This window comes from Pseudorca crassidens, chromosome 11 (assembly GCF_039906515.1).
Source record: "Pseudorca crassidens isolate mPseCra1 chromosome 11, mPseCra1.hap1, whole genome shotgun sequence".
Lineage (NCBI taxonomy): Eukaryota > Metazoa > Chordata > Mammalia > Artiodactyla > Delphinidae > Pseudorca > Pseudorca crassidens.
Window position 1 is genome coordinate 77,831,772 of NC_090306.1, and position 27,765 is coordinate 77,859,536.

At 36.7% G+C, this 27,765-nt stretch overlaps 1 long non-coding RNA gene across 1 annotated transcript; it reads right to left on the reverse strand.

Annotated features, from left to right (window-relative positions):
* Window positions 1-27,435, reverse strand: LOC137202982 (uncharacterized). Its single transcript, XR_010932826.1, has 6 exons — window positions 27,404-27,435; window positions 24,457-24,714; window positions 22,200-22,306; window positions 19,761-19,911; window positions 1,428-1,546; window positions 1-360 (listed from the first exon to the last, which is right to left on the reverse strand). It is a non-coding gene; the product is annotated as an uncharacterized lncRNA (long non-coding RNA).
* Window positions 27,436-27,765: the final 330 nt, after the last annotated feature.

The window sequence follows — 27,765 nt, forward strand, 5'->3', positions numbered from 1 at the left end:
CTTCGTTGCTGTGCTCAGGCTTTCTCTAGTTGTGGTGAGCGGGGGCTACTCTTCATTGTGGTGCGCAAGCTTCTCACTGCGGTGGCTTCTCTTGTTGCAGAGCATGGGCTGTAGGCACACGGGCTTCAACAGTGTGGCATGCGGGCTCAGTAGTTGTGGCTCGCGGGTTCTAGAGCGCAGGCTCAGTAGTTGTGGCGCACAGGCTTAGTTGCTCTGCAGCATGTGGGATCTTCCCGGACCAGGGCTCGAACGCGTGTCCCCTGCATTGGCAGGCAGATTCTTAACCACTGCGCCACCAGGGAAGTTCCTCTATTCTTGATACAATGAAAGTTTGGGAAAGATCTTCTTGATATGTGTCCTCTAAGATAGATAAGAGAATAATAGCCACTGAGAAACTATTCTTTTAGTCACCTTGATTTTATAAAACTGCTGCTACTACTACTAAAAGTGACAAAAGCAACATGAAAGTAATAGCTAATATTTCTTGAAATCCCCTGTGTCGGTCACTGAGCCAGTGCTTAACTAGCACTATCTTATGTAATCTTAACAAGGCTATGGAATAGATACAAATATTCCTGTTTCACATGTGAAGAAATGGAAGCTTAGAGGGTTTAAATAATTTTCCCGGTAAGTGTTAGAACCAGGTTATAGGGTCACAGATGTCCTATTTCTAGAGGAACTTTCTTAATTATCACTAAGCATCATAACCCCATAATGTAATGCATATAAATGCACACACATGTATGTTTACTGCACACATGTGTGTGCATATGTACTATAATGTAACAAAGAATTAGATCCAGCTATGTGCCAAGTTTTAGAATGCTAAACCATTGACATTTTCTAGACCGTCATCTATACACCCTACTTCTCATTGTATTGCACTCATTTATTTATGTGTCATCTCTCCTGGACAGGTACAGTTTTTTTCATCTGTGTACACCTCTGGTTTAACAAGTAGTGCATACATAATAAATTTCACTAAATTTTATAATATTGAAATCGAATTTAGAAATGTTTTAAAATAGCAAATCCTATAGTCTCCATTCTGGTTACATTTTTTGAGACCTTTGCCATTGGGATTTGACTCTCAAACCAAACCTCTTGTGTATACAACTTCCTTAGGGTTACTTTCCTTGTGTATTTTCTGCATTACTCACATATAAAGTGACCAGTCTGCCCCCTCCAGTTACAATGACTGAGTCCTGTCTAGATAATTCTTAAGACATTTTGACATACTCAACTCACTAATTTGTTTTTCCCTAACTAAGATGTTAGGATTAACTCTTTACCATATCTATAAAAATATCTATTTTTAATTTAAGAGTTATACACCATTGAAAAATACCGCTAGTCAAAACAGAACTTCTTCAAAGTAACATTATACAGTCATTCCTCCATTCACATCCCAAAGAAGCCCTTCATACCTTCATACTGTCAGCTTCATTTCCAAAGCTTCACTACAGTGTAAGGACAAGCCTTTAGAGACAACTTATGTATTTCTTCACTCTTTCTCTAGAATGAGTTTCACAATCTGCTTCTGAAACTTAATCGAAAGAAATGTTTCATAGTATCTTGTAATTTCTCTGCTGTTTTATTTCCTCTAATATACAGCACAAAGACGCAAAGAAGAAAAAAACCATGTACATAGGTGTGTGGTAAGCTGGATTTCTGTAAATCTTTGAATAACTATTTCCAATCTAGGAAGAAACCACAATTACCTTCAGAACTCTTTATACACTTGGGCCATCCCTCTGGGGAGGCTACTCTATTTATATTCTGTTATTCCCCTCAGATAGCATATAAAATAAACTTTGCTCAGAACTTGCCATTGTTTAAGATAAATATTCAAGCTTATATTTTATTCTGAAGCAAAAAGAAAATGATTTTATCTAACAGCCGTAAGGGCAATAGTTGCCGTAATAATAATAATATAATAATAATAATAACAATAACAATAATAATCTTCTGTTTATTGAGACCTTGCACATTATATGTATCATCTCAGTTAATTCTTACAACAACTTGACTATGTAAATATTTTTATTACCATTTTGTTGCTAAGGAAAACTAACACTCAGATTAATTGCCAAAAGCCACACAGCTAACTACTTACCCATACATACTTACCAGGCCTCTTTGATTCTAACACCTACATTAGGTACTTATTATGGTTCAAGATTTTTTAAAATAATATGGTAGAAATGAGGAATAAATGAATAATCTCCAGGATAAAGTGAATCATAAAGCTCATAGGGGATATGCTATTACATAACATATCAATTGGTATGGAATTTTAAAGGGTAAAAGGACTCTGATCTGAAGAGGCAAGCACTGATTCATGTAAAGCTAGTGTTTGCTGCTATTTGGTCTACTTCCAAAATGAAATACTAACAAGCTTACCAAAGTTTAAAGACCTCATTTGCCTCCCAACCTCACCTGTTCTATTTTTTCCTTCACTTACTTGTCTCTCCCCTCTTCAACACAAATGTCTTAATCTTTTCCTAACACACCTGTCTCAGGAATTTGATACACTGTTCCCATCTCCCTCAGTACTTACACAGTTGACTCTTTTTTTTAAAATCCTTCAAGTTTCAATATAATTGTCACTTCCTCTGAAATGCTATTTCTGGTCTCTCTACCTAAGCAAGTCCCATCTTTCTTTGCACACTGTTTGTTTCCCTCATAAGTTGTAATTTGCTATATTTTTACAGGGTGCTTACTTGTTTATTGTCTGCATGGAAGCTTACTGGTAAACCTAGTGTCTGTTTTTACACCATTTTACATCCAGAGTCTAACTAAAGCCTGCTTGCTAGTTGTTGAATGAATACATTATAGGTTAAACATAAGCTTATAATGTGGAGTGAATAACATTAAATAATTAGTATTTATATATAATGTTAAGGCAACCTCTGACATGTCAATTTATCATATCTCCACTTGCGACATCTCATTTTTCCAACATTTCTTATCATAAACAAGCTCCCCTTACAATAGTGACCAAAACTCATAGTTGTATAATCTCACCATGACAGTGAAGTCCAATTGACCTTGACATCACACTAAACCAGTAGTCACTGGGTCAAATTAACCAGAGGTGATGAGAAAATGAGGAAGGATGTTTCATACACTGGAGAAACTTTTGATTGCATAAATACAGGATAAGACCTATTGAATTCATATGGATATAAGCCCATTAAAACATTTTACATATTGAAGAAAAGGACCAGTTGAAACAGATCAGGACACTGTGGGGCCTTCCCAGGGGAAGACCACCTCCCCCCCTTCCTTGTCCCCCACCTTTGTTTATAGAAAACTTTAGCTTCCTAGGCCTTCTCCGAGTTTCAAAGAGCACATTTAATCAGAGAGGTGAGAAAATACAGAAACAAAGAAAAGCAGTCAAACAAGACAAAATAATAATAGTTTAGCCATAAAACAAAGTCAAGGACCTTTGATTCCTCCTCAAGGGCTATAGATAATATCCTGAGCCATATCTTTGAGTTGTTTTGCAGATACTAAAACCCCCACCAGGTGGAAGAAGTTAACTGCATGCTCACCACCAGCATGTAGACCCCAGACTGGTTGGAACCAGAAGGTTGATAATTGAGATTCCTGAAACATCACCCTGTTACCTCCCCATCAACTAATCAGAGAATTATGCATGAGTTGATCATACTCCCTGTGATCCTTTCCTTCCCACTTTCTTTAAAAATCCTTCCCTGAAAGCCATCAGGGAGCTTTGAGTCTTTTGAGCATGAGCTGCCTATTCTCCTTGCTTGACCCTGAAATAAATGCTGTACTTTCCTTCACCACAACCTGGTGTCAGTAGATTAGCTTCTTTGCTGTGCATCAAGCAAGTAGGCCCAAGTTTGGTTCAATAACACAGTGGGGCATCCTAGGAAACTATTTTCAGGACAAAGGTATTTTGTTTTCTTAAGAAAAGAAATGGATTGGCATAAGATAAAATTTCAGCATAAGCTGCAAGCACCAAAAGAAGTGATGCCTTCACTGATCGAAGTTGGACTTGCACCCACTGTCCAGGAACCATTTATATTGTAAGTCCCAGGCCTTCTTATTTGACTTAATGTTTTCAAACACTTAGAGGACATTGGGAATATTGAATCTCAGTTCTGAGGGGGAAAAGTTCTTATCATTAATTAATTGATTCAGACTGTACACTCTCCATGTGCATGGTGCTCTGTAAAGACCTGATTGCTCCAACCCTGTCTTGTGATTAGCAAAAATCTATAGTCCTGAGCCAAGGACCACAGGTGTTGTAAAGACTAAGAAAAAGATCTGAAAACAGCTTGCTGCTTTGTGTCTGAGTGTTTGTGCTGATAAGGACATCATGCAATAAATCTTCAAGAGGATTAAGTTGTGTCCAACCTAAAATCCAGCATGCCTGACAGATCTTCTGCTCTTGCTTTTGCTATACTTTCCTAATGGATCTGTTGTCTGCTAGGTGCATCTCGCTGTTCTCTTTTCTCCATATACTTATATCTTCAAATTTTTTTTTAATCTATAGTCCACTCCTCTGAACGTCACTCTCATCTGTACAACTGGCCATTCAACGTTACTCCCTGGAAACATCAAAATTAACATCTGTAAAATGAACTCTGAGTTTCAACATCCCCCAAACTTTACCCTCCTCAGGTGTTTTCTACCTTAGTAAATGACACAAACCTAAGTGACATTCTTGATCTGTGCTTTCTCTCTCCATATTCAGTGTGCTACCAAATCATATAAGCTCTATCTTCATGTTGTATTAAAAAATACTCCCCGTTCTTCACTATACATGGTGCAAGCCACCATCATGTCTCCTCTGCACACTGGAATAGCCTCCTAATGGTTTCCCAATTCTACTTCACATCATTTATCATGCAATTGCCACATGATAGCCATAATTATCCTTTAAAACATGAATCGTGTAAAGACACTCTGTTATTCACCATAGCCCCCATAACTTTCTGTTTCATTCAAAACTCAGTACAAAGATCTGACCCTGACCTACAAAACTCTACACGATGTAACTCTCTGGGTGCCAACCACATCAGCTTCCTGATATTCTTCAAACACACCAAACATGCCCTCCCTCCCTCACCACTCCCAGAATTGTGTTGTTCCCTCTACCTGGAGAGTTTTTTTCCGTATAGTCCCATGGACAGTTCCACCACGTAATTTCCCTAGTCTCCTCTTCAGAGACACAATTTCTTTCCAAGTCATAAAAAATGAAAAGAAAAATCACCCGTCCCTTTTGCTCTATCTCTGCTTTATTGTTTTCTATCTAACTTTATAATAGTACACAATGCTGATACTATGCAATGCTATATATTATTGACTATCCATCACTCTGTAGTATATGTTTCATAAGGAAAGGAATTTTTTGTTCACCTCAGTATCCCCAGCACCTGCAGTAATATCGGGAACATACTAGAAATTCAGAAAATATTTGTTGAATAAATACATTACTCCAGAAATGCACCCTAAATCTGGTTATCTCAGGATTACCAGATGGCTTTTATACCAACTAAATGGAGATTCCTGGGGAAATCCTCAGGCCACCACATAATTTTGAGAAAACCATGCTTCTGGAATTTTATTCCAGCTCTGGCTTGTTATTTGCTCCCTACTTGCTACTCTAATATGCTACGTGACTAAGTGTGGACACTAAGTAACCAATTACCTGCCTTTATGATTTTTACCCTCTATAACCTTATAATAAAGAAGAAGGCAAGGCACACATTCATTAGATACAACATGGTACTATAGAATTAGATAACAATTAATAAGACCTTTCAATATATATTTTAAAATTTCTTAAGTGCTTTCTCACTTACTTCCTATTATTCAATTGTCTTTAATATATTTCTAGGTCAACTTAATATTTCCTGTTTTCCTTTTATGAGGATAGTACCAGCTTCTGATGGTACCGACTTCTGGGTGAAAATGCAACTCTATCCATTTTATTAACTTCAACTTAAAAATGCAGACTTTAATTGCTACACAAAGAATGTGCCATATTTTCACCAGAGCTGCTGCATTGCTTGACTACTAAGCAAACTGCACTTGAAGCTACAACTAAATAATCTATGCTGAAATTCTGGTTCGCATCGTGGCAATGGTAACATTTCATGATGTTTTGTGTTGCCCACCAGATGAGTAGGGTAGTCTTGGGGAGAATTTTTAAGCTAATTAGGCCTGCATATTTCTATGATATCTGAAAACTTACACAACTAATTTTGCCTTCAGATTGTCCTAATTTCTCTCTAACATTCCCAACAGTCCTTTATTTAAGGAATGAATACAGGCTTTTTTCTGATGCAAATTGTCTTCAGACTCTGCCTATACAATTAAATAGAATAGATGTTTGAGATATTTATATAGATTGTTCAAGTTTAGGGCACATTTGTATGATTTGTTTTTATGTAACATATACGTTACATATCTCACATATATGTTATTGATATGTGTGTATGTGTGTAACAAAATTTATTAATTCGTCAATTCAATAACTACTTATGAGCACCTATATTACAGGCATTGTTATAGTCCTAAGGGTAGTGTGACAAAGAAAACAGACAAAAATACTTTTGGAACTTATTTTCCATGAAGCGGGGATGTAGATAAGACACAGACAAATAAGTAAAATATAAAGTAATTAGATGGTGATAACTGTCAAGGAGGAAATGTGGAGCAGGAAAAAGTAATATAAAACATAGGCATAGTGTAATTTTAGGGAGAATGACCAGAGCATGTTTCACAGAGGTGTATTTTGGTAAAACAAGAGTGAGGTGAGGGCTCTGTTCAGATATCTGGGGGAAAGTACTCTAGGCAGAGGAAATAGTTATTGCCAAGGACCAAAAGTGGGTGCCTGGGGCTTCAAGGGGCAGCATGGAGTTAGTGAGACTGGAGCAGATTGAGACAAAAGAAGAGGAGGTCGGAGAGCTTGGGGGAGGGTGCTGCAAATGAAGGTCATCTAGGTTGCTGTTAGGACTTTGATTTTTTTTTTTTTTTTTTTTTTTTTTGCGGTAACTGGGCCTCTCACTGTTGTGGCCTCTCCCGTTGCGGAGCACAGGCTCCGGGCGCACAGGCTCAGCGGCCATGGCTCACGGGCCTAGCCGCTCCGCGGCATGTGGGATCTTCCCGGACCGGGGCACGAACCCGTGTCCCCTGCATCGGCAGGCAGACTCTTAACCACTGCGCCACCAGGGAAGCCCAGGACTTTGATTTTTGTTTTAAGTGGAATGGGAAATCATTGGAAAGTTTCTAGCAAAGAAGTGATGCACTCTGGCTTACATTTTAAGAGAATTGCTTTGGCAGCTGTGTCGAATAGACCACAGAATAGGGCAAGGGTAGAAGCAAGGACAGCAGGTAGGTTCTTGTCTAATCCAGACGCAAGGTGAGGATAGTTTTGATGGCAACCCTGGAGTCTACAACGGGTCAAATTATGCAAGTAGAGTCAAATGTGGTGATAGACCACATGTATATTTGAGGGTAAGAAAGGGGTCAAGGAATATATGAAAGTTGTTGATCTGAGCAACAAAATAGATAACATTTTGTTAAGTTAAATGAGAGAAAGTTGAAGGACAAGTAAGAGTGAATGGTATTAATATCATTGGTTCAGGGTAGATCGTGTTAAATTTGAGATGTGTTTTTGACATCCAAGTGGAGATGTCAAGTAGGCTGTTGAGTATATGAGTTTGGAGCTCAGGGGTAAAGTTTGTATTGAAAAAATAAATGTTCAAGATCTAAATGGCATTAAAAGTCATCAGAGTGGATGAGATCACCAAGGCAGTGAATGTAGATTGGGAAGGAAAGAAGTCTGTGTCCTAATCCCAAGGACACTACAGCTTTAAGAGAGCAGGGAGGGCTTCCCTGGTGGCGCAGTGGTTGAGTCCGCCTGCCGATGCAGGGGACACGGGTTCGTGCCCCGGTCCGGGAGGATCCCACGTGCCGCGGAGCGGCTGGGCTCATAAGCCATGGCCGCTGAGCCTGCGCGTCCGGAGCCTGTGCTCTGCAACAGGAGAGGCCACAACAGTGAGAGGCCCGCATACCACAAAAAAAAAAAAAAAAAAAAAGAGGGCAGGGAGATGATGAAGAATAATGTCTATAAAGGTAGAAACTGGAGCAAATGTGTTTTCTGGCAGAGTTATCAGTGTGTCATAGTTCTGGATAGGTGAACTGAGACCATTGAATCTAGCAACACAATTTGTCTTCTACATAAAAAATGTTATTTATCCAGATGACTCCACATGTTAGTATAAAAATGAATCTTCAAAAATACCCTGATAAGAGCAATGTAATTATTCATGTAATTCTTTATTTCATCTACTGCTGCCTCAAATTCACCTAGACTGGACCCTGAGCAGAGAGGCTGGTAGATTAACATTGGCATCTGAGAATTTCATACAAATCACCACCTTTAAAATAAACTACTGATATATGTAGAACATTTAATGTTTACAGTGGCTTACAAGTGCATTATTGAATGTGTAACATTCAACATGTGGGAATGGTAAATATTATTATTAATGTCATTTTACAGATGTGGAACATGAGCCTCTAAAGGAGGCAGTTTCACTTTGCATGTGTTGAAAATGGAATTTAAATACTGTCATTTGGCTCCGCAAGCCAATTTTTTCCTCTTATACCATTTTTTTGCAGAAGGATGAGTCCATTGACTCAAAAAAGTAGAATACGTATGTGTATGTGTGAATACGGGCATTTATTAGTTTGTATATGTATTTATGTACATAGTGTGTATATGTGTATATATTCATGTGTAGTTGTTGTCATTGTTTATCTGCTTTTCTATTGCTCTGCTCACATTCCTTTAATCATTTTCCCCACAGCCATCAGCAAGCAAGCATTTGGGAAGGAGACAGGGATTGCAACCTCTGCTGTAGCAAATAGAGCAAGTGCTTTGGAACTAAGGGTTAAAACTTCAGCTGTCAAAATTTCTACCTGCATGATCTTGGTCTAGTCACTTATCATTTCCAGCCTCAATTTCTTTATCTGTATAATGTAGATTGTCATATCTACCTAAGATTTTAAACAATCAAAACTCTGTAAGGGTGGAGAGGGATAAATTGGGAGACTGGGATTGACATATACAAACTAATATATCTAAAATAGATAACTAATAATGACCTCTGTATAGCACAGGGAACTCTACTCAATACTCTGTAATGGCCTATATGGGAAAAGAATCTAAAAAAGAGTGGTTATATATATGTGTATAACTGATTCACTTTGCTGTACACCTGAAATTAGCACAGCATTGTAAATCAACTATACTCCAATAGGAATTTTAAAAAATACCACAAAAATAAACCACACACAATGTGTAAATTTGTCCACTTAACTCTTCTAAGGCTAGTCTGGTTACCATTAGTACATGCTTCCATACACTCCTTAGCATTTATCACACGCTCTTGTAACTATGAGCTTCCTGAATTAGCATTTCGAAGACAGTAACTTTGCTGTTTTTTTTTCTATTTTCTCCCAAGAATATGGTGAAATGATGCCTATACAATGAAAGAATAAAGCCCATGACATATGTTAAGTGTACAATAAATAATATTATTAATGCCATTATTATATTATCCAGATCCACAAAAAGCAAACCCATAATTTTGGTCCCAATGGCAAGAAAGTTGATTAACAAAACTGCATTACCAGAACAAGCTTTGCATCCAATCTGTACTTTTACTTACCATATGCCCATGTTAACTAATGATCTCCCAAAGTTAATTTAGCAATGCTACTAGAAAAAAAAATCACTTTTAAGCTAATCCTACAGGTTGGCAAAACTCAAATTAAAGGTATTCGACTTCAGCTGATGTTTATCAGCTGGATAAGATATTCACTTATCCTTAATGTAAATCTCATGACTTGCAAGCTTCCAGGGCCACCTTTTCTTTTAATGTCTAATGAGTCTGCACATTAGCTGATCTTAAAGTAGAGCTGAGTACATGGTAACTGCTAAACCAATGCTTGTTAAGAGAATTACAGAATCAATGAATAAATACACGTGACAGCAATAATTATTAGCAAAAACAAAAGATTAAAAAATACAAACATTTTTCTAGGTTATCAAATTCCAGAAAAATGACATCCCTGCTTTTTTTTTTCCTACGAAGATCATAATCTTTTTTTTATGCTGTGCATGCATGCTGTGAAATGTTTTTCTCTTATTAATTTCCTTTTTACACCAAGTTTTTAGACAGCTGAAAATTATGAGTTCACAGAACAAGATGTACTTTCAGTTCTTAGTTTATGGCCGAGTACTATGGCATGCACTATTATGAAAACAATTCTAAACTGTGTTTTATTATATTATATTGTGCAATTTATATTCCGAAGATACTATCAACACCAGAGAACGGACAAATTTAATAAAAGACACAGTGTTCCTATTGTCATAATCGTTATTAAAATGAAACTGTTCCCAGAAGGCATTTACAGTATTTTTTCAAAGATATTCTGCATACTTTGATGCATCAATTGGGGCTTCTAGATATGAATAGCAGCATCATAGATCTTAGAAACATACTGTAGTAAGCTGGAAAGGGAGTGCCTTATAATTATCCAGGCTGCCTCCTTCATTTTACAGGAAAGGACATGGAGGCCGAGAGAGAACAATTGATGCAACCTAATTCATTTCTAAGTTGTGACTAGACCTGAGGTGTCATGACTCCTATCCAAGGATTCCTTCCACTTCTATTGTCATTAATGGTAATAATCTTGTAGGGGATAAGTAACTTAATTATTATCTACTATTATTTTGATTATTTATCTCTTTATGTATTTTTTGTATGTCTCTTGATAGAATATAAGTTTCATGAGAGCAGGAAATGTTCTCATTTGGGATACTGCAGGATTCCCTATGCTTAGAGCATTCTAACACATAGAATTCATTCAATAAATATTTGTTAATAAATAAATAAAAATTTAATAGATATAATAGGTGCTACAAACATTTATTAAAAATGAGGACTGACCTCTAAGAAGTACGGTCTAGAACTACACACACACACACACACACAAACACACACAAACACATATATACAACATAAAGCAGAATATACTAAATGGCATAAAGAAGTTGTAAGATAATTAAAACAGCCATGTGACTCTTGCAGCAAGGAGTATACAAAAATTTCTAAGTAGCGATGAAGCTTAGGTAAAGTTACAAACTAAGATAATCATACAGGATATACCAGAGTTCTGTGACACCCTCAGCTCTGCTGGTTAGCTCTGGGTGCTGGAAGGTAAGGATTCACAGAGTTGATGTAGGGAAACTGAGCCTTAGGATGCCTGTAGGGTGAGTAGAAGCCAATATAAATGGTAAGAATATTTGGGAGACTAACAGGTTGCAGCCTGAGAATGGTTAAAAGATATTGAGAAATAAACCAACATTTTTTAAAGATGTGGAGTAAAAATGGTAGACAAATGTTAAATAAGAGACTATTGATAGTAAGAGATTGGTTGTGATACATGGTCATGACTTGTGAAGAGATGGTGCAAAGAAAGAAAGGGAAGGAGGGAGGGAGGGAGGAAGGAAAACAGTTTCTAATTTTAGCTACATGATTTCCTAGTTATCTGACCTTGAACAAATTCCTTTCTGTCTGTCTCTAAAACTCATTGTCTCACTGTAAAGCAAGGAAAATAATACTTTTCTTATAAGATGGTTTGACAACTAAAGGAGATGATGCAAGTAAAGCTCTTAACACTATATGGAACCCAGATAGTGCTCAAAAATGTGTAGCTATAAATATTAATTATTATATATTTTTGCAATAATGATAGCAGTAAAGACACTCTATGAGATAAATTAAATAAAAGAAAAATTGAGACATAGTCCTTGATTACAAGAAACCTATGGTTTAGTGCCACCAGAATCCTGGTGGTTTTAAATGTTGGAAAAAATTGGGTAGAAGATTAACTAATTAAAGAACTTAAATATTAACACAGCTTGCAAGTAATTGACAGCAAAATACAAGATTACAAGTGAATAGAAATAAAATATTTTGACATAAAAAGAGATAAACAAATATATAGCAATATTCAAAATGTAAATTAAGACTTTTTTTAATTGATTGATAATGGTAAAATGGAAATGGTAAAAACACAAAATGTATTGTACATTAGATGTCATAACTCACTTGATTATGGAAGAACACATTCTTCATTAAAAATAAGTCATGTGCATTATCTGTCCACTGATGTGCAATGTCATTTAAGACATTCCATCATTCTCTGCTTGAGCACTCTTCTATAATCTGATGAGGTGTCCAGGGAAGAGACAATGATAGCCAAGGCATTAAAATGTAATCAAGATATGCAAATTTATATCTAAATGTGATTTGCTGGGAAAAAGAAATTAATCTAGGCATGGTCAAATAAACAATGTGTAATATGGATAATTAATCACCAAATTAGCAGCTACGGTCCCCTGAGGAAATTATGCACATTGAAAAGGCCCCCATCCACTGACACAATTAGACCACTTAATGGCAAACTCTCAACAAAATAACCCTGGGGAACATCACAAAACAAATAGCCTAATCAACCTTAGTGTCCCAAACTCCACTGCAATGTTTAGGATTATTTAATATTGTTTCTTCCTGGTTTGAACTTATTCAGAAGGATTCCATCAAAGTTTGCTAGAAAATATTCTAAGATTCCACACTATGGATAGTCTATTATGTAGTTCCCTCAAAGTCTAGTTTTCCTCTGTCAATCAACTATCTTATTAAAATCTGAAATCATGCAAATGATAAGGATTCCTGAATGAGCAAAGGCCAATTATATGTCTCCTATCAGTAACAGCAAAATCAAGGAAATATTGATGCACTATGAAAATGTATGTCCTCTGTGGCCTGATGTCACCTGCTTATTATACCAGCAACAAAGGATCTCTACACTTCCTTGATAATAAATGTTGTCACCTCAGGTAAGAGTATTTTGTCTTTAAGAATGTTAGGGTGCTGTCCCATACCTGCCCCTAAAGCATGTACCAAGTAATCATACCTCTGTTCCCTTTACTCCACTTACACAAAAATAGGTGACAAAGTGACTCCTGCAGAACCCTTTGAGATCAGGCCTAAGAGGACACATGAGACTCTGCTGCTAAATCCCCCCTAAAATGTGACTCCACCTCTAGAAAGATCACAAAGCTGCCTGGATAGAAATAAAAGACGCTCCCCGCCCCCAGAAAGGATTGATTGGTTGATTGATTTTATTCATTTTATTTTTGGCTGCGTTGGGTCTTCGTTGCTGCGCACAGGCTTTCTCTAGTTGCGGCGAGCGGGTGCTACTCTTCATTGTAGTGCGGGCTTCTCATTGCGGTGGCTTCTCTTGCTGTAGAGCATGGGTTCTAGGCTGCGGGCTTCAGCAGTTGTGGCTCACAGTCTCAGTAGTTGTGGCGCATGGCCTTAGTTGCTCCATGGCATATGGGATCTTCCCAGACCAGGGATCGAACCCATGTCCCCTGCGTTGGCAGATGGATTCTTAACCACCGCACCACTAGGGAAACCCCCAGAAAAGGGTTTATTAGGTATTTTGTTATTGTAGTTTTGCTGCTGAAAAGACTAGTCACAGAGAAGAAATTATAATACCACTATAATTGCTGATGGACTAGTTGTACCTATCATTTATAGATACTATTTATATTGCTTGGCTATATGGTTAGTACTGCCACTTAGCTCATTTATTCCTCCAAACACCCTAACGTGCCCAAGGTCAAAAAACTAAGGATTAGCAAACCAGGGCTACAGATTCTAGTCTCTTAACTCTCCAAACGGCGTGCTAAATACCATGCTTGCTGCTATGTCAGGTGATATACATCCAAAATCCTGAAGTCAGGAAATAGCCAAAATGGAATAAAATGAAGCAGTACTGTCCAATCTACTCAGACTCAGCTTCTCCGTGTTCAGAAAACCATACCTGATGTGACAGCAGATGCTACTTACGCTGTCAATGTCCAATCCCTCAGGCTGTCTGGAAGGACTGATCCCCACCCCCGACTGCCCAAGAAGGCAATGAATCCCCTGACCCTGGGAAGTGGGAATTATAATCTTGACATATATTTTTGCTTCTTTAATTCTCATTCTCTATCATATCCCCAAACTTAAGAGTCCTGTAAAAGTCAGGTGGCGGCTAGGATCTTCTTCCCTGCAAGACTTATCCAAGAAGTCATAGACAAACATCATAAATTAGAGCAATGACACACCCCTTCTACCTTCATTAACAAATGTAAAAGCCGCATCTAGAACCACAGTCATCTAGTATTTTTAGCAGTGAAAGTATTATTATAAAGCATCTAATCTAGTGATTTTTAAACAATGCTCTGTAGATCATGAGGGATTCCGAAGTGTACCTTAGGGGCTAACTATGGGGTGAGTGGGAGAGAGCAGGAGTCTGGGTCCCCCACCAACCTTCAACAACGTGTGCTTCTCTTACAGACTAGGTAATCGTGCATGATATCCTTTGAAGAAAGGGCTTCACAGCTCAAAATATTTTATTAATGCCCTCCCTCCCTAGTCCAACATTCTCACTTTATCTGAGAATCACTCTGTGCAAGCCAACTCCCTAAGGCCACACCTGAGTGACCAGTGTTCCAGCACTCTGTCAATGCCTGTTGCCACGTTGGTATTAAATCTTGTCTATGATTCAGCAGTGCCTGTGACTCTTTCTATACAAATGCTAAATATACTAATTTTTATCTTTGAGTTTCAGAGTCAGTCTGGATCAAACATTGATTTGACTAGTGAATCTGATGACCAAGTTCTTTCTTTCACAGTCCAGAAATTCTATGGAGACATTGTCTCTTCTGATTCTGTGCTTTTATACCAACATGATGATTGACATAGCACACTTCCAATTCATAGCCCCCCATCACTTTCCAATAATGACCTAGGAGTCTTCTGCCTGTTCAAACTACTCTAGTCTTATTACTCAATCACTCTGACCGCTGGCTCCATTGCCTGCCTATGGTCTCACTCTAGTCTTTTGGATCTCATCTATATATCTGGTTTCTCCAGCTTTTGAATCTCAATTCTTACTCAAGAACTTTGGCTGGGAATACCAGAGTCCTAGTTTTACGCCTTACGAGCTGTATAAACTTGGACTAGCATTGTTTGACATACACTAGGTTAGATAGTTTCTAATCATTGTCCCACTGTTAAAATATTAGTTTTCAAAAATTCTTTGGCTCCTGATTTTATGGTTGGTGAAATTAAAATAATATCTGCTCCACCTTTCTTTAGAGTTGCTGTAAATATATATGAATATATTTATATATTTTATATGTATATATATAAATATATATGAATATATATGATATATATGAATGTTCTTTGTAAACTGTATTTTATACCAAAAAAAAATGTATTGTGATTCCCAGACCTCATCTTAATTCTATCATCCCTATATGATAATATAAAGCTGCAAGTAACACCTGGCTATCAGAGTTGCATTACTCAGATGTTTCTTTTAAATCTTCCTAAACTTCATACCCTTGAATTTTCTGTACACTAAGATATGAAATCCCTGGGCTTTGTGACATTTCTTTGATCTGGGAGAAGAAAATAACACAAGAAATCCTATCTAAGGAAAGAGTCAGAAACATCAAAGCAGATAAGTACAGTATGAGAAGAAATGTTCATACTGCAAACATGTTGACTGAAAATCTGTATTGTCACAAAGTAGTGATAGTGACCATATTCTTTCAGAACAAAGTCTAAAGGTAAGGCGCTGAGTCAAAAAAAAAGAAAAAAGCTGATCAGGAACACTACAAAACTGAATTGGAGATTTGATTGTGTCCCATCTCGAATTAATTTTAAATCTTGTTTTGCATCAGAATCCATACACACAAATACATATGCCAACACACAGATGTATACATACTCTGTACACCCTTCTACATGCTGAAGAAATCTTTATAATAAAGTGTATAACCCTGGGTTTGCTTAACTGAAGAATATTATTTAAATAAGAACCAGGTGACTTGCTTAATACCCCCCACTGAACACATCTATTGGAATAAGTTGTGATAGAGAGAACTTTGTTTTGTATATTAATTGGGTCAAGCCATGTGTCCTTGATTCCAAGAGAACTTAGTAGAAAAATATTAATCCAGAGAATATTTGTTGTTTTAGTCACATGATGACAAACGTAAATTTAGTATTCTCATTAGTTGACTAAATCTATCAAATTTTTAAGTATCATATAAAGAGAGCCGAACTAGAAGGTAACTGCTGCAATCAAACTACTGGAGAATAAAAAAGTAAATAAAGATCTAGGAAATCACTTGAGTAATTGGTAGTAAAATCATCTCGTTAATTTGTGTTCCTTTGGCAGCATGCTTCTGATTGTTCTCCTTCCTTTCTCCTTTCTTCTGGGTTTTCATCCATTTTTTTCTCAACTGTGGCTTTTCAGTAAAATAAGAATTATTATTACTATACTTATAATAATAATTTTTTATATAGTTGTGTTTTGTTTGAGAGGAGGATAAACAAGAAACCTTTAAGCATACCTGGTATTTAGCTTAGTCTTGGATAGAGAGCAAGACTCATGGAAGGAAGAGTCTTTAAGGGTAGAAGTAGACCTGTTTCTTACAATTTTATTTCTGTGTGATGGATGCTTTAGATGGGAAGATGACATAGCAGCACCATACTTTGTGGGTAAACAGAGGAATAAGTCCATGTGGTACAATTTTTTTGTTTTTTGAATCCCAAAAATGTACTTTTACGAGAAGAGGAGTAGTTGGTGAAGAGGCTTGTCTACACCTCAAAAATGACTACAGGATGATAGAATCTACTGTAGACTTTCGTTTCTTACTGAATAACCTGGATAACTTCATATTTGATTAATGCAGACTCTATAGTGAAAATGTCTGAGATTCCCTAAGGAAGTAGCCAATGTGGCTATATCATCAGTGTGGGAAGCAAAAAATCAATAGACGAGTCATCCAGAACTGAGGCATAAAAATCTTTTTTTTTTTTCACTTAGGCAAAGAACATAGAATTGATACTCAAATAAAACTGCTTCATATGGTCCAAAAGTACAAACGTCTGTTTGACTTTGAAGCTTTGGTACAAAACTTGACTTGTATATGTGCTTTTCACTTTTCAAACTTCAGCTATCATACTGGACGTGTTTAGGGCTCACCAAGGACTATAATTGTCATAAGTATTTCCTCCTTATTTTGTTAAGACTATAACAGATAGTTTGTGTGTGTGTATAATTTTAAGCAAATGTCTGTTTTCTTCCCTTTCTTATTCCCTTATAACGTAAAATAATATGTTGATTGTTTGATTTTATATCATAGTATTTAAGTACTGTTAACTGTACATCATATTTAAATGCAGGATATCAAAAAGAGTAAACATTACTCAAGAGCTTCACTTCCTCTTCTGGGAAAGTAGTTAGTGAGTTTTCTATTACACAGGATAGTTGTATCATTTTAGGTAGAGTGATGACCTTGGTATTATCTTTATTTGAAGGTTAAGTATGGCTTAAGGAGATTTGTATGGGTGCCCAATTGCAAGGTGTAAACTTGAGGTTAACTTTATGTGACAACTTGACTAGGCCACAAGGTGCCCAGATATTTGGTCAAACATTGTTCTGGGTGTTTCTGTGAGGATGTTTTGGATGATATTAACATTTAAATTGGTAGATAGACTGAGTAAAGCAGATTGCTCTCCCTAATGTGAGTGGGCCTCATTTAATCAATTGAAAGCTTGAATAGAACAAAAAGGCTGCCCTCCCCCAAGTGAGAGAGAATTCTTCCTGCCTAACTGCCTTCAAACTGTGACATCATTTTTTTTCCTGCCTTTGGACTGGAACTAAACTATTGGCTCTCCTGGTCCCAGCTTGCTAATTTATCATACAAATCTTTGGATCTGCTCACCTCCATAATCATGTGAGCCATTCCTTATGATAAATCTCTTGATGATAGATGATAGATAGATAGGCACATAGATAGATAGATAGATAGATAGATAGATAGATAGATAGACATGTATCAATCCATCAATCTATCTATGTCCTACTGATTCTGTTTCTCTAGAGAAGGCTGACTAATACAGATTTTGGTACCAGGAGTGGGGTGCCTCTTCTATCCCTCCCTCCCTCCCTCTGTTGCAATGAACATGGTAATCATGGCCCCCACGGAGCATAACTCAAAATGGAAGACATCTGACCTGCATGAGATTTCCCCTAAGCGAGAAACAAACCTTTATATCACACATCACTGAGACAGCTAACACAAAGTATCCTAACACAATATTTTGGGATCTACACTTTATTCTGACTTTAATCCAGAGATTAAAACTAAGATAGGATAAAATGTACAACCGCCAAATATTAAGCCACTTTATCTGATGAGTACAAATAAACCTACAATAAAATCAATAAACCAATATTCCTATAAAATGCCCTCACTTATTCACGCAGAACCACCAGGCTCTTTATGATTCCCACATGTTTTCTAGGACATTCCCCCAACATATAAGTGTGTTTGCAACCCAAACTATCAGCTACAGTGCATACGTGATACCCATCACATTCTGCTTCTGCTCTGGATCTTCCTTTTGAAGAGTGATACACAAGTCATTTGAAGAGCCTTTTCATTGCTGCTACCCCTTACAAGAACATTGGCACAAAGAAGGCTACCTGTCAATGTTATCGAAGCCACAACATTGTAGAATGTTTGGTATATGTGGTAAGAATTGCCTTCTCCAAAATTTTTTGCTAGCTTTTGTCATCTGGATCCCAAAACAAAATATGCTATACATGAATTTCCAAAATCTCTCATCAAAATAGCTTCTCTAACACTAAGTAATCAAAAACAATAATAAAAGCAGAGAGTTTGAAGGAACAAAAGCTATGCTGGTCCCCTCCATTCATTTTCCTCTCTATTCCTCTATAGAAACTGCTTCTATTTTCTTGATTTACAAAATAAAAGCCCACATTTAGTTTAATGAATGCGCGCATGTACTGATGTATGGTACAGGTAAATATAAGAAAGAAAATAGATACTAAACATTCTCTTTTTCAATGTTAGAAAGTAAAGCTATTTTTAACATTCCTATGACTGGCACAAGACATAAATCTTTTCCCCAATTACTCTACATTTTATCTAATACTTCTTTATACCTGAGTATCATCATGATGAGCCATATATTCTCATCTTTTCATCAGTTTTCTATGACATATAAGAAGAAGTACACTGTCACCTAGTCATATAAATTAAGCTACCTAAGCTTTGAAAGAAATATAAGTTACAAAAAACATCAAAAGAACCAGGGGTATTTAATGCCCCCAAACATCAGAAGGCAGCACAACTTTAATTATATCCCTCAATAATCATTTGTAATGGTTCACCTCAGAGTAATTCCAAAGGAAAGATAAAATCTGCAACAGAGGGAAATGATTTTATATACAACTTGCAATAAATTTTTCCATGATACAATGATTTCATTTTTGTCTAATCATTATTGAAAAGATAATGTCACCAGCACTCAGGAACATTGAATTACTTGAAAGTGAATCCCTTCAGAAGAATATTTTAAGTAAGATAAAATTGCTATGTTTTTCTCTAAATTTCTAAATGATGCCATTATACACTAATGATATATAGAGAGACATTTTGCAAAACATGTATCTATAAAAAAGACCACTATGTTAATCCTCATTAGCTGTCATGAATATGAAACTTAGTATGTTGATGTTTTATTTTATGTACTACTCACCAGTTAATACATCTCAGTGTGCCAAAGGGTATAGCAATGTGGAAATCAACATTTCTCAAATAGCGTTCTTGAAAGACTTACGAGATGACTTAATGAACAATGTGCATTTTTTCTTGGTTTGCTCTCACTTACTATCAAAAAGCATCAGTACCTGCAGAAAGAGATTAGAAATAATAAAATACCTAGGAGCTAATATAACAGGAAAGTTCACAGTGACAGTACAATAATTTATTTTTAATGGTGTTTGCTTAATTAGTTATGATTTCTTTGGATGACCTCCCCATGGTAACATGTTGTCATCCTTTCTGTTCATATCTGTTGCTTTTCAGGAAAGATGTGGGGCATGCGGGCTGATGCCTGACTTTGATTTTGATTGTGTATTTAATGTTGGAATCTGATATTTGACAAAAATCTGCTTATTCTGATTGGCTACCATCACCTCCAAGATTCTACAAGTCAGTAGCTGTTTCACAGAGGTAAGTCCTGAGTATTCAGATTTTTAAAAAATTCCTATACATGCTGTTTTGACATTCCTTTCACTCTTAGAAATTGTAAGGTCTGAGAGTGGGCTTTCAGGTTTTTTCTTATCACATCTTAAAAAAATATATTGCCTAGAATTTCTTTTCACTTAATTTTGATTGTTTTTTCATTCTTGCACTCACCAAGGCTTAGGACAACCTAGAGAACCTAGAGTAGATTTCTATTTATACTCTAAACTGATGGTCTTGATTTTTATTCTGAACTATACTGAAAGGAATAATTATCTCCACCGGGAAAACTAGTTACTGTTTTGGGGTAAGCCATTCTCTGGTTTCACTTAAAATAGTTGCAGTGTGATTTGCTCAGGATGTGTTAAAACTTTCATGGCAGCAGAGTTCAGCATCTTTAAAATTAAGTGGCAGCAGTTTAAACATGTTATAGAAAAGTCAATGACCATTTTTCAGAAGTAGAGTGTAAAAGCAGAAATTAGCAAAATGGGCAAATGTGAGAATTCACAGAGTTTTCTTAAATCAGTCCTAAGAAAAGAAAGGAGAATCAATACATATTAATTTCCTTTTCTCAGTATGCCTTAGAAGAAAATGATACAAAAAGATTTGTTTTTGTTTCCCTTATCAAATGAAAATAGGATGGCCTTAGGTAGTCAGTTTAGAAGCTTAATGAAAGAACTAAGATAGTGAAAATGCTAACTACTTTTTACTCAATTAAGGATTGAGTATCTATACAAAAGACTGCCCAAAGTAGATATGCATTAAGCTTTCAAATACTAGTAACTTCTATCACAACACTGAAAGATTTATGAACCTAAAGAGTAAAAATTAGGATATAGAAATTAATTCTGAGAGAATATCAGAAGTTTGATTTTATATACATGCATATATGTGGATATATATGCAAATACATATACATGGTTGAGAGTCAAGTAAATACTTTAATCGGTGCTTACCCAGTTGTAATTGCTTAAATCTTGTTCCAGTTTATCTTTTTTTCTTAGACATTTCCTTTACAGTTTACTTTAGTCAGTATTTACACTGAGTATTTTATTTAGAAGTTTTATGTTTATAGAAAAGCACACAATAGTGAGGTTAACTTACTATTCCAAATGGTGGTAATGATTGGTATTTCAAGCAGAGTTCTAAGAGATCATGGCTTGTTTGAAAGACTTAACATATTCTCAGACAAATATATCACAGAAGCCACCCACTAAATCAGAGACTAGCAAAATGTACGTTGGAATAGCTTACCATGCAGATGGGGTGAAATAAATAGAACCCCAGAAGCAAATCAACAGGATGGTCAATGGTGGGGAAGATACAGTAAAGGGATAGATCCTCAAGAGAAACAACCCATAAATTAGTGGTCAGAAGCCTAGAAGAGCAGCAAGATAAGCTAACAGCCTGGGGCAATGTCAAACTAAACTTTAATATTGGAAAGATAAAGTGAGGTAAGCACAAAGCAGTGTATGTGTAAAGTTACAACCTGCTTAGGTATTATAGGAAGTTCTGTACCCGTTTGGCAATAGTATATCTCTCTCTTAATGTGATTAATACACAGCAATTGTAATTATTAAGGTTATGCTACTGATAGTTTTATTATATACTGATACAGATGATGCTGTCTAAGGAAATGGGATTTGGGAGCTTATGAAGTCATTCAAATTCCACCCTGAGTTCTTGTGCTCTCTGAGGGAGCCCATTATACATTTTGAGAGGAATTGTGCTGGCTAAAGACCCACAGTATCTTAAGAGACTGGCCTTAAATAAATTATGTCTGCCCATTATGTTCTCACATGAGGTTCTTTTCAAGAACAACACCCCATTGCCTCAAGTCTTGTTCCCCTAGAGTCAGAGAGAGACAGCTAGGGTCAATCTCATGTTCTGGTTCCAGCCCTCCCTCAACTCATCAAATGGCTCCCCAATACTGTAAAACACACTCACTTACATTTCAGGAGACATGAAATGGGAGTCTTCATCAAAACATTGTGTTCTGATATGGGTTCTCTCTGTGCAGAAAACCATCTGTAACCTGTTTCTCAAAGGCAAGCTAGCCTTTGAAATGAGAATAGGACAAAACATCAGCTATGAAAGATACATCCCCACAACTCTTGAGGGAACTCTAGCTTCCCTTCAAGTTTTCCCAGATGATTTTGGGAATTCCATCTGGGCTTATTCTTGCAATTATCACAACGAATTAAAATTATCCCTTTCTGTGATGCCACCGATTATATCATAAGCTTTTTGATGAAGAGGTATCATCCTTGATTTATGTTTTTATTCAAACCCTGCATCTAATTCATGAGAAGGGTCCATCCTCTCTAATTGTAAAATATATCTCTGTTCAAACTCTTTCTCACCAACTTCACTGCTACAACCCTACTCCACGGTCCTCCCATCTTTTGTTTGGATTCATCTAGTAGCCACCTAAGTGGTCTTCCTGATTCTGTTCTTATCCCTCTATAGTCTACCCTACAGAATGCAGCCAGAGCTTTGTTTCTAAAACTTGTATTTAAGATATTGTCCTTAATAAGCCCCTAGGTAACTTCCTATGAAAAGGATGATAAAAGCCAAACCCCTTAACCACTTACTTCTCTAACATGTTTCTTTTCATGTTTCCCTAGTTCATACACTTTAGAGAAATGGCTTTCCTTTTCTTTCTTAAACATTCTACATTGTTCCCAACCAGCGTCTTTACCCTTGGCTGCTCCTCTGCTTGGAATCTCTGCTCCAACATTTTTGCATGGGCACTTTCTTCTAGTCACTCAGCTCTCAACTCAAACATTACCCTCCCAGGGAGATCTTCCTTGACTCTTTAGATACAGTTACCCACCCTTCCCCAGTCACTCTTCCTCATATTTTCCTACTTTAATTTTTTCATAACACATGTTGGTATAAATTATCATATTTGTTAATATGTTTATTGTCTATCTCGTCTCACTTGAAGATAAACTCCTTATGAATAGAGACTTTATCCTGTTAATTACTGTATTCTCTCTTCTTGGACCTGTGCCTGATAAATAATAGATGCTTAATAAATATTTTGACTGAATGGTAGAGAGTTTGCTTGTTAATCACTCTCCCTTCAGTGGCTAACATGATACCAGACACATTCTAGGCACATAAGAAATATTCATTGGTTGAATTATTGTGTTCTCTGAGAATTAATCTTCTTGACAATTATGTGATATTATGGGTTGAATTGTATTCCCCAAAAAGATATGTTGAATTCCCAACCCCTGGTACCTGTGAATGTGATCTTATTTGGAAGCAATGCCTTTTCTGATGTAATTAAGATTAGATCATTCTTTATTAAGGTGGCCTTAATTCGATTAGAGACAGACACGAAGGTAGAATACCATGTGATGATGGAGATAGAGACTGGAGTGGTATGTCTTCACGCAAAGGATTGTTAGTAACATCAGAAGCTAAGGGCATGGAACAGACTTTCCCTCAGAGCTCTCTAGAAAAAAAAACAACTTTGCCAATACCTTGAATTTAGACTTCTGGCCTCCAGAAGAGTGAGAGAATAAATTTCTGTTGTTTTAAATCACACAAGTTGTGCTACATTGTTAGGGAAGCCCTAGGAAACTAATGCATATGGCAAAGAGAAGAAGAAAAGGTTAGGAAAATGAGTAAGGATTAAAATGTGAGATGCAAATTTCCTTTACTACCATTCCCTTTATGTGATGTAAGTGTTCTGGTTTTCCTTACTTACTAGTCATGTGACTTTAGATATACATTTTAATCTCTCTGAGCCTATTTTCTCACTTGTAAAATGTGGTTATAATGCCCATCCCATAGGGTTATTGTGATATTAATATAGTTAACTTATGTAATGAACTTACAACAGTATCCAGTATGTAGTGAATATTCAAGAAGTATTAGGCATTATTCTTACTCAGGGGCTGAAAACTGTGACTGTGAGTAAAGATTGGTGTTATAGCCATTAGCTACATAAATTCTCCATTTCACCCAACATTTTCTTCCTCCAGCAAACATTTATGAGCTCCAAATATTGTACTATTCTCACTTGGTTCCAATGCTAAGTCGAGCTCTTCAGTACAGTTCCCTCAGAATCTTCTCTTTTCAAGGATTAAAGAATCTGGTGTCAGATTTCCGCTTAATATAAGGTTCAGCATAATGTAATAAGAATTATTTTCTGTCTAAACTTAGATAGAAATACTCGTAAGGTAATGACTTACCTGAGTCTGCATGATAATTCACCAGGAAGGTGTTGATGAGAATCTTAAGTAGATCTGGTAAAGCAGGTACATTGCTATCTGTAGTAGATATTGTAATATGCTACACAGGGTCCCATTCAGAACTAAAGGGCATGATCTCCCAGCAGCTGCAAGTGCTCCTGGCTGTCAGTCTCTTCTGGGAATTGCTTTTGTCTGAAGAAAGCCAACTCACCTTAAGCCATGTCATCTTCCATGGGGAAGCTTTGCATCCAAGATTGGCTGTTGTGAGAGTACAAAGATTCAGTCCCTCCTCCCCAGTTCAGGGCAACTCTGAAGGATCATCCCATGTTAGAGTTACCCACGGGGTCAGCTGAGACCTTTTCTGAGTTTGATTAAAGTAACCTTTTCCCTTTGCCCAATCCTATTTACTTCTCTTTCACCCCAGGTTTTGAACCCAAGAGTGTTTCCTAATAGCCTTCTTATATTCAAATCTCTGTGTCAAAGTCTTCTTCAGGGGGGCCAACCTCTAACACCATCTGAAACAAACCAAACAACCTCACACAGGTTGATTAGCTCACATGAGCTTTTATAGCCTAAATACTTTCCAGAAGGAAATTTGAATCTTTGGTCTAAATATCAACAGATGAGCTCATTTGCCACAAGGGGGAAAAAAAAGTAAAAGGGAAAAACAATTGTCCTTAATTTATTCACATAAAAATAAAATGTGAATGCATCCTCCTTTGATTGTATCATAAAACAGTTCAGTCTAACAGTAAAATTTGCAAGTCAAAAATTCTTGCTTTTTATGTTGATAGACACACAAAAATGGATGAATGAAAGGGAAGCAGAAGATGTCATAACCCTTGCTAACACCACCTTTATATTTCTATGGCACATTGACGTTTATAAAGCCTTTCATATGCTTGCTTTAATTTGAATTTTATTCTAGAGCTGACAGGAGCAAAGAACAGGTATCATTATTCCCTTTTCAGAAATAAGAAAACTGAACTTAGATTTTTTTCCTCAAAGTCCAGTGGAAGAGCTAAGAATCCATGCTGATCTTCTAACCAAAAACCTGTTGCTCCTTGACTCTCCCTACATAAAACAACAGAACTGTAGAGGAACATATTCTTCATAAAATAATTAGGGAATAATGAAAAGGTCTTGCTTACATGAACAGATACCCATTAGATGGTACTGTCTCTGAATTCATTAGCACTGAAGAAAGGTGAGGGGAATGGTGGAAGGGGATTAGTAAAAAGTTTACCTAAGAAGACTTTGTTGTTGCTGCTGTTGTATCCAGATGCTGAAGCTAGCTTTTATTTTCAGGTATTTGTGCTATGTGTTTTACATGCATTAAATAAATTCATCCCAGAAACAACGCTATGAGGTAGGTGCTAAGTAGCATACTGGAAATCAGTGCAATAATTAAGATCAAGCACTGAGGAGGGCTTGCTTTCAAATCTTTTCTCCATGCTTGTGCAATCTTGGTCAATACCTGACATCTCTAATCATCAGTTTTCTCTTCTACAAAGGGATAAGTAAGTGTATAATCATGCCTACTTCATAATGTTATCATGAAGATTAAGAGAGATTAAGCATGAAAGTACATAGCACATAGTACAACCTCAATAAACAATAGTTGTATCCATTTTACAGATGAAAGAATATCAGCACAACAAGATTGGTACCTCGCCCCAGAACATAAATGCTTGCTAGTGGCAGTGGATTTTCCAGACTATCAGATCCCCTCAGTCTGATATTTCTTTTCTGATGGAACTTACCATTAGGCCATTTTCCTGACATCTTTAAAAGAGACATTGTTAGGACACACAGGAAGGGGTCCCTGTGGCCACATTATAATTGGGACTCAGCTCAATGGGAACTAACAGAGGGACGCTTATGCTGTGAATTTCTTCTCCAGTTCAACAAAAAGCCAACATTTTCTGGGGCCTCTCTCCCCAGTGGGTCTCCAGGACTCTAGTTGGCAGCCACTGTCTTAAGCTATTGATGTCACAGGTGTATGGAGAGGAAGGGGACGGCTGGGAGAGAGGAAAGGGAGGGGTCCTTTGTGGATTGACAGATGGATTCAAACTTAGAAAATACAGAAATCCAATTTTTGAAGGACGATTTGTTAAGGACATATGTCATGTCCAATATATTCATTTTCAAAGCACTGTAGCTTTCCAGTATGGAAATGTGGTGCTTGAATCAAACATGTTTTTAATTCTCCAAAAACACCATTATTAAACTGATCTTAATTAACACATTTTCTATTAACTAGAATGCTCTGAAACTCCAAATCCATCATGCAAGACATGAATTGAATTGGACTGCACACTAAAAACATGCATACTTCAATGTTGTACATTTGCCTAGATCACCTTTAAAACAATTAAATAGTGAATGTGTAACTAAATCACCACACTGTGTTCTCTGTTTAATTTCAAGGTTGAAGTATCTTTCTTTCACAAATGTGGGTAAAACCCTAGAATGCTAGGGGACAGAATGGGAATTAATGGTTCTTTCTGTTTTGATTTTCACATATTTGGTGGCTTTGCATAATTTGAATAATTGTAAGCTTCCAGCATGCTGATAAGCCTCACCTCCATTATTCATTTGCATGAAGTGCTTCTCTTGGAAAAAAAAAATATTCATCATCCCATTCTGCATCAACAAAACTTAGGTTCCTACTAGCTGTCTCTACTCTCTTTTACTAAGGAATCTCATCAGTAAATTCCTATGAATCTTTTCCTTTCTGTTCTTCTTATCCTGACCTGGTCTATGTTCTGTTGTTCTTTATTTCACTCTTCCAGTCTGATTACTATACTTTTAACATTTATTTCAGAAAAAACTTTAATAAATATAACAATTATTGGAAGGAGATTGTTAATTCTATGGTTGCTGATTTACTGCAACATCAAAATTGTATACATGCAAATCCACCTGTGATGAAATACAGACTTACTTCTTAAAATGGAAAATGTTTCTTCCTTTGTCTTGTCCTATAAGAAAAGCATGATGGTTAATTTTATGTACCAATCTGACTGGGCCATAGTGCCCAGATATGTAGCCAAATGTTATTCTGGCTGTTTCTGTGAGGATCTCTTGAATGAGATTAACATTTAAACTAGAGGATTTTGAATAAAACAGACTGCCCTCCAGAATGTGGGTGGACTTCACTCAATCAGTTGAAAACCTGAATAGAACAAAATACTGACCTCCCCCAAGTAAGAGGGATTTCTGCAGCAGATGGCCTTTGGTCTTGAACTGTAGGTTAGGCTACTCTGTGGGTCTCCAGACTAACAGCCCACCCTGCAAATTTTAGAC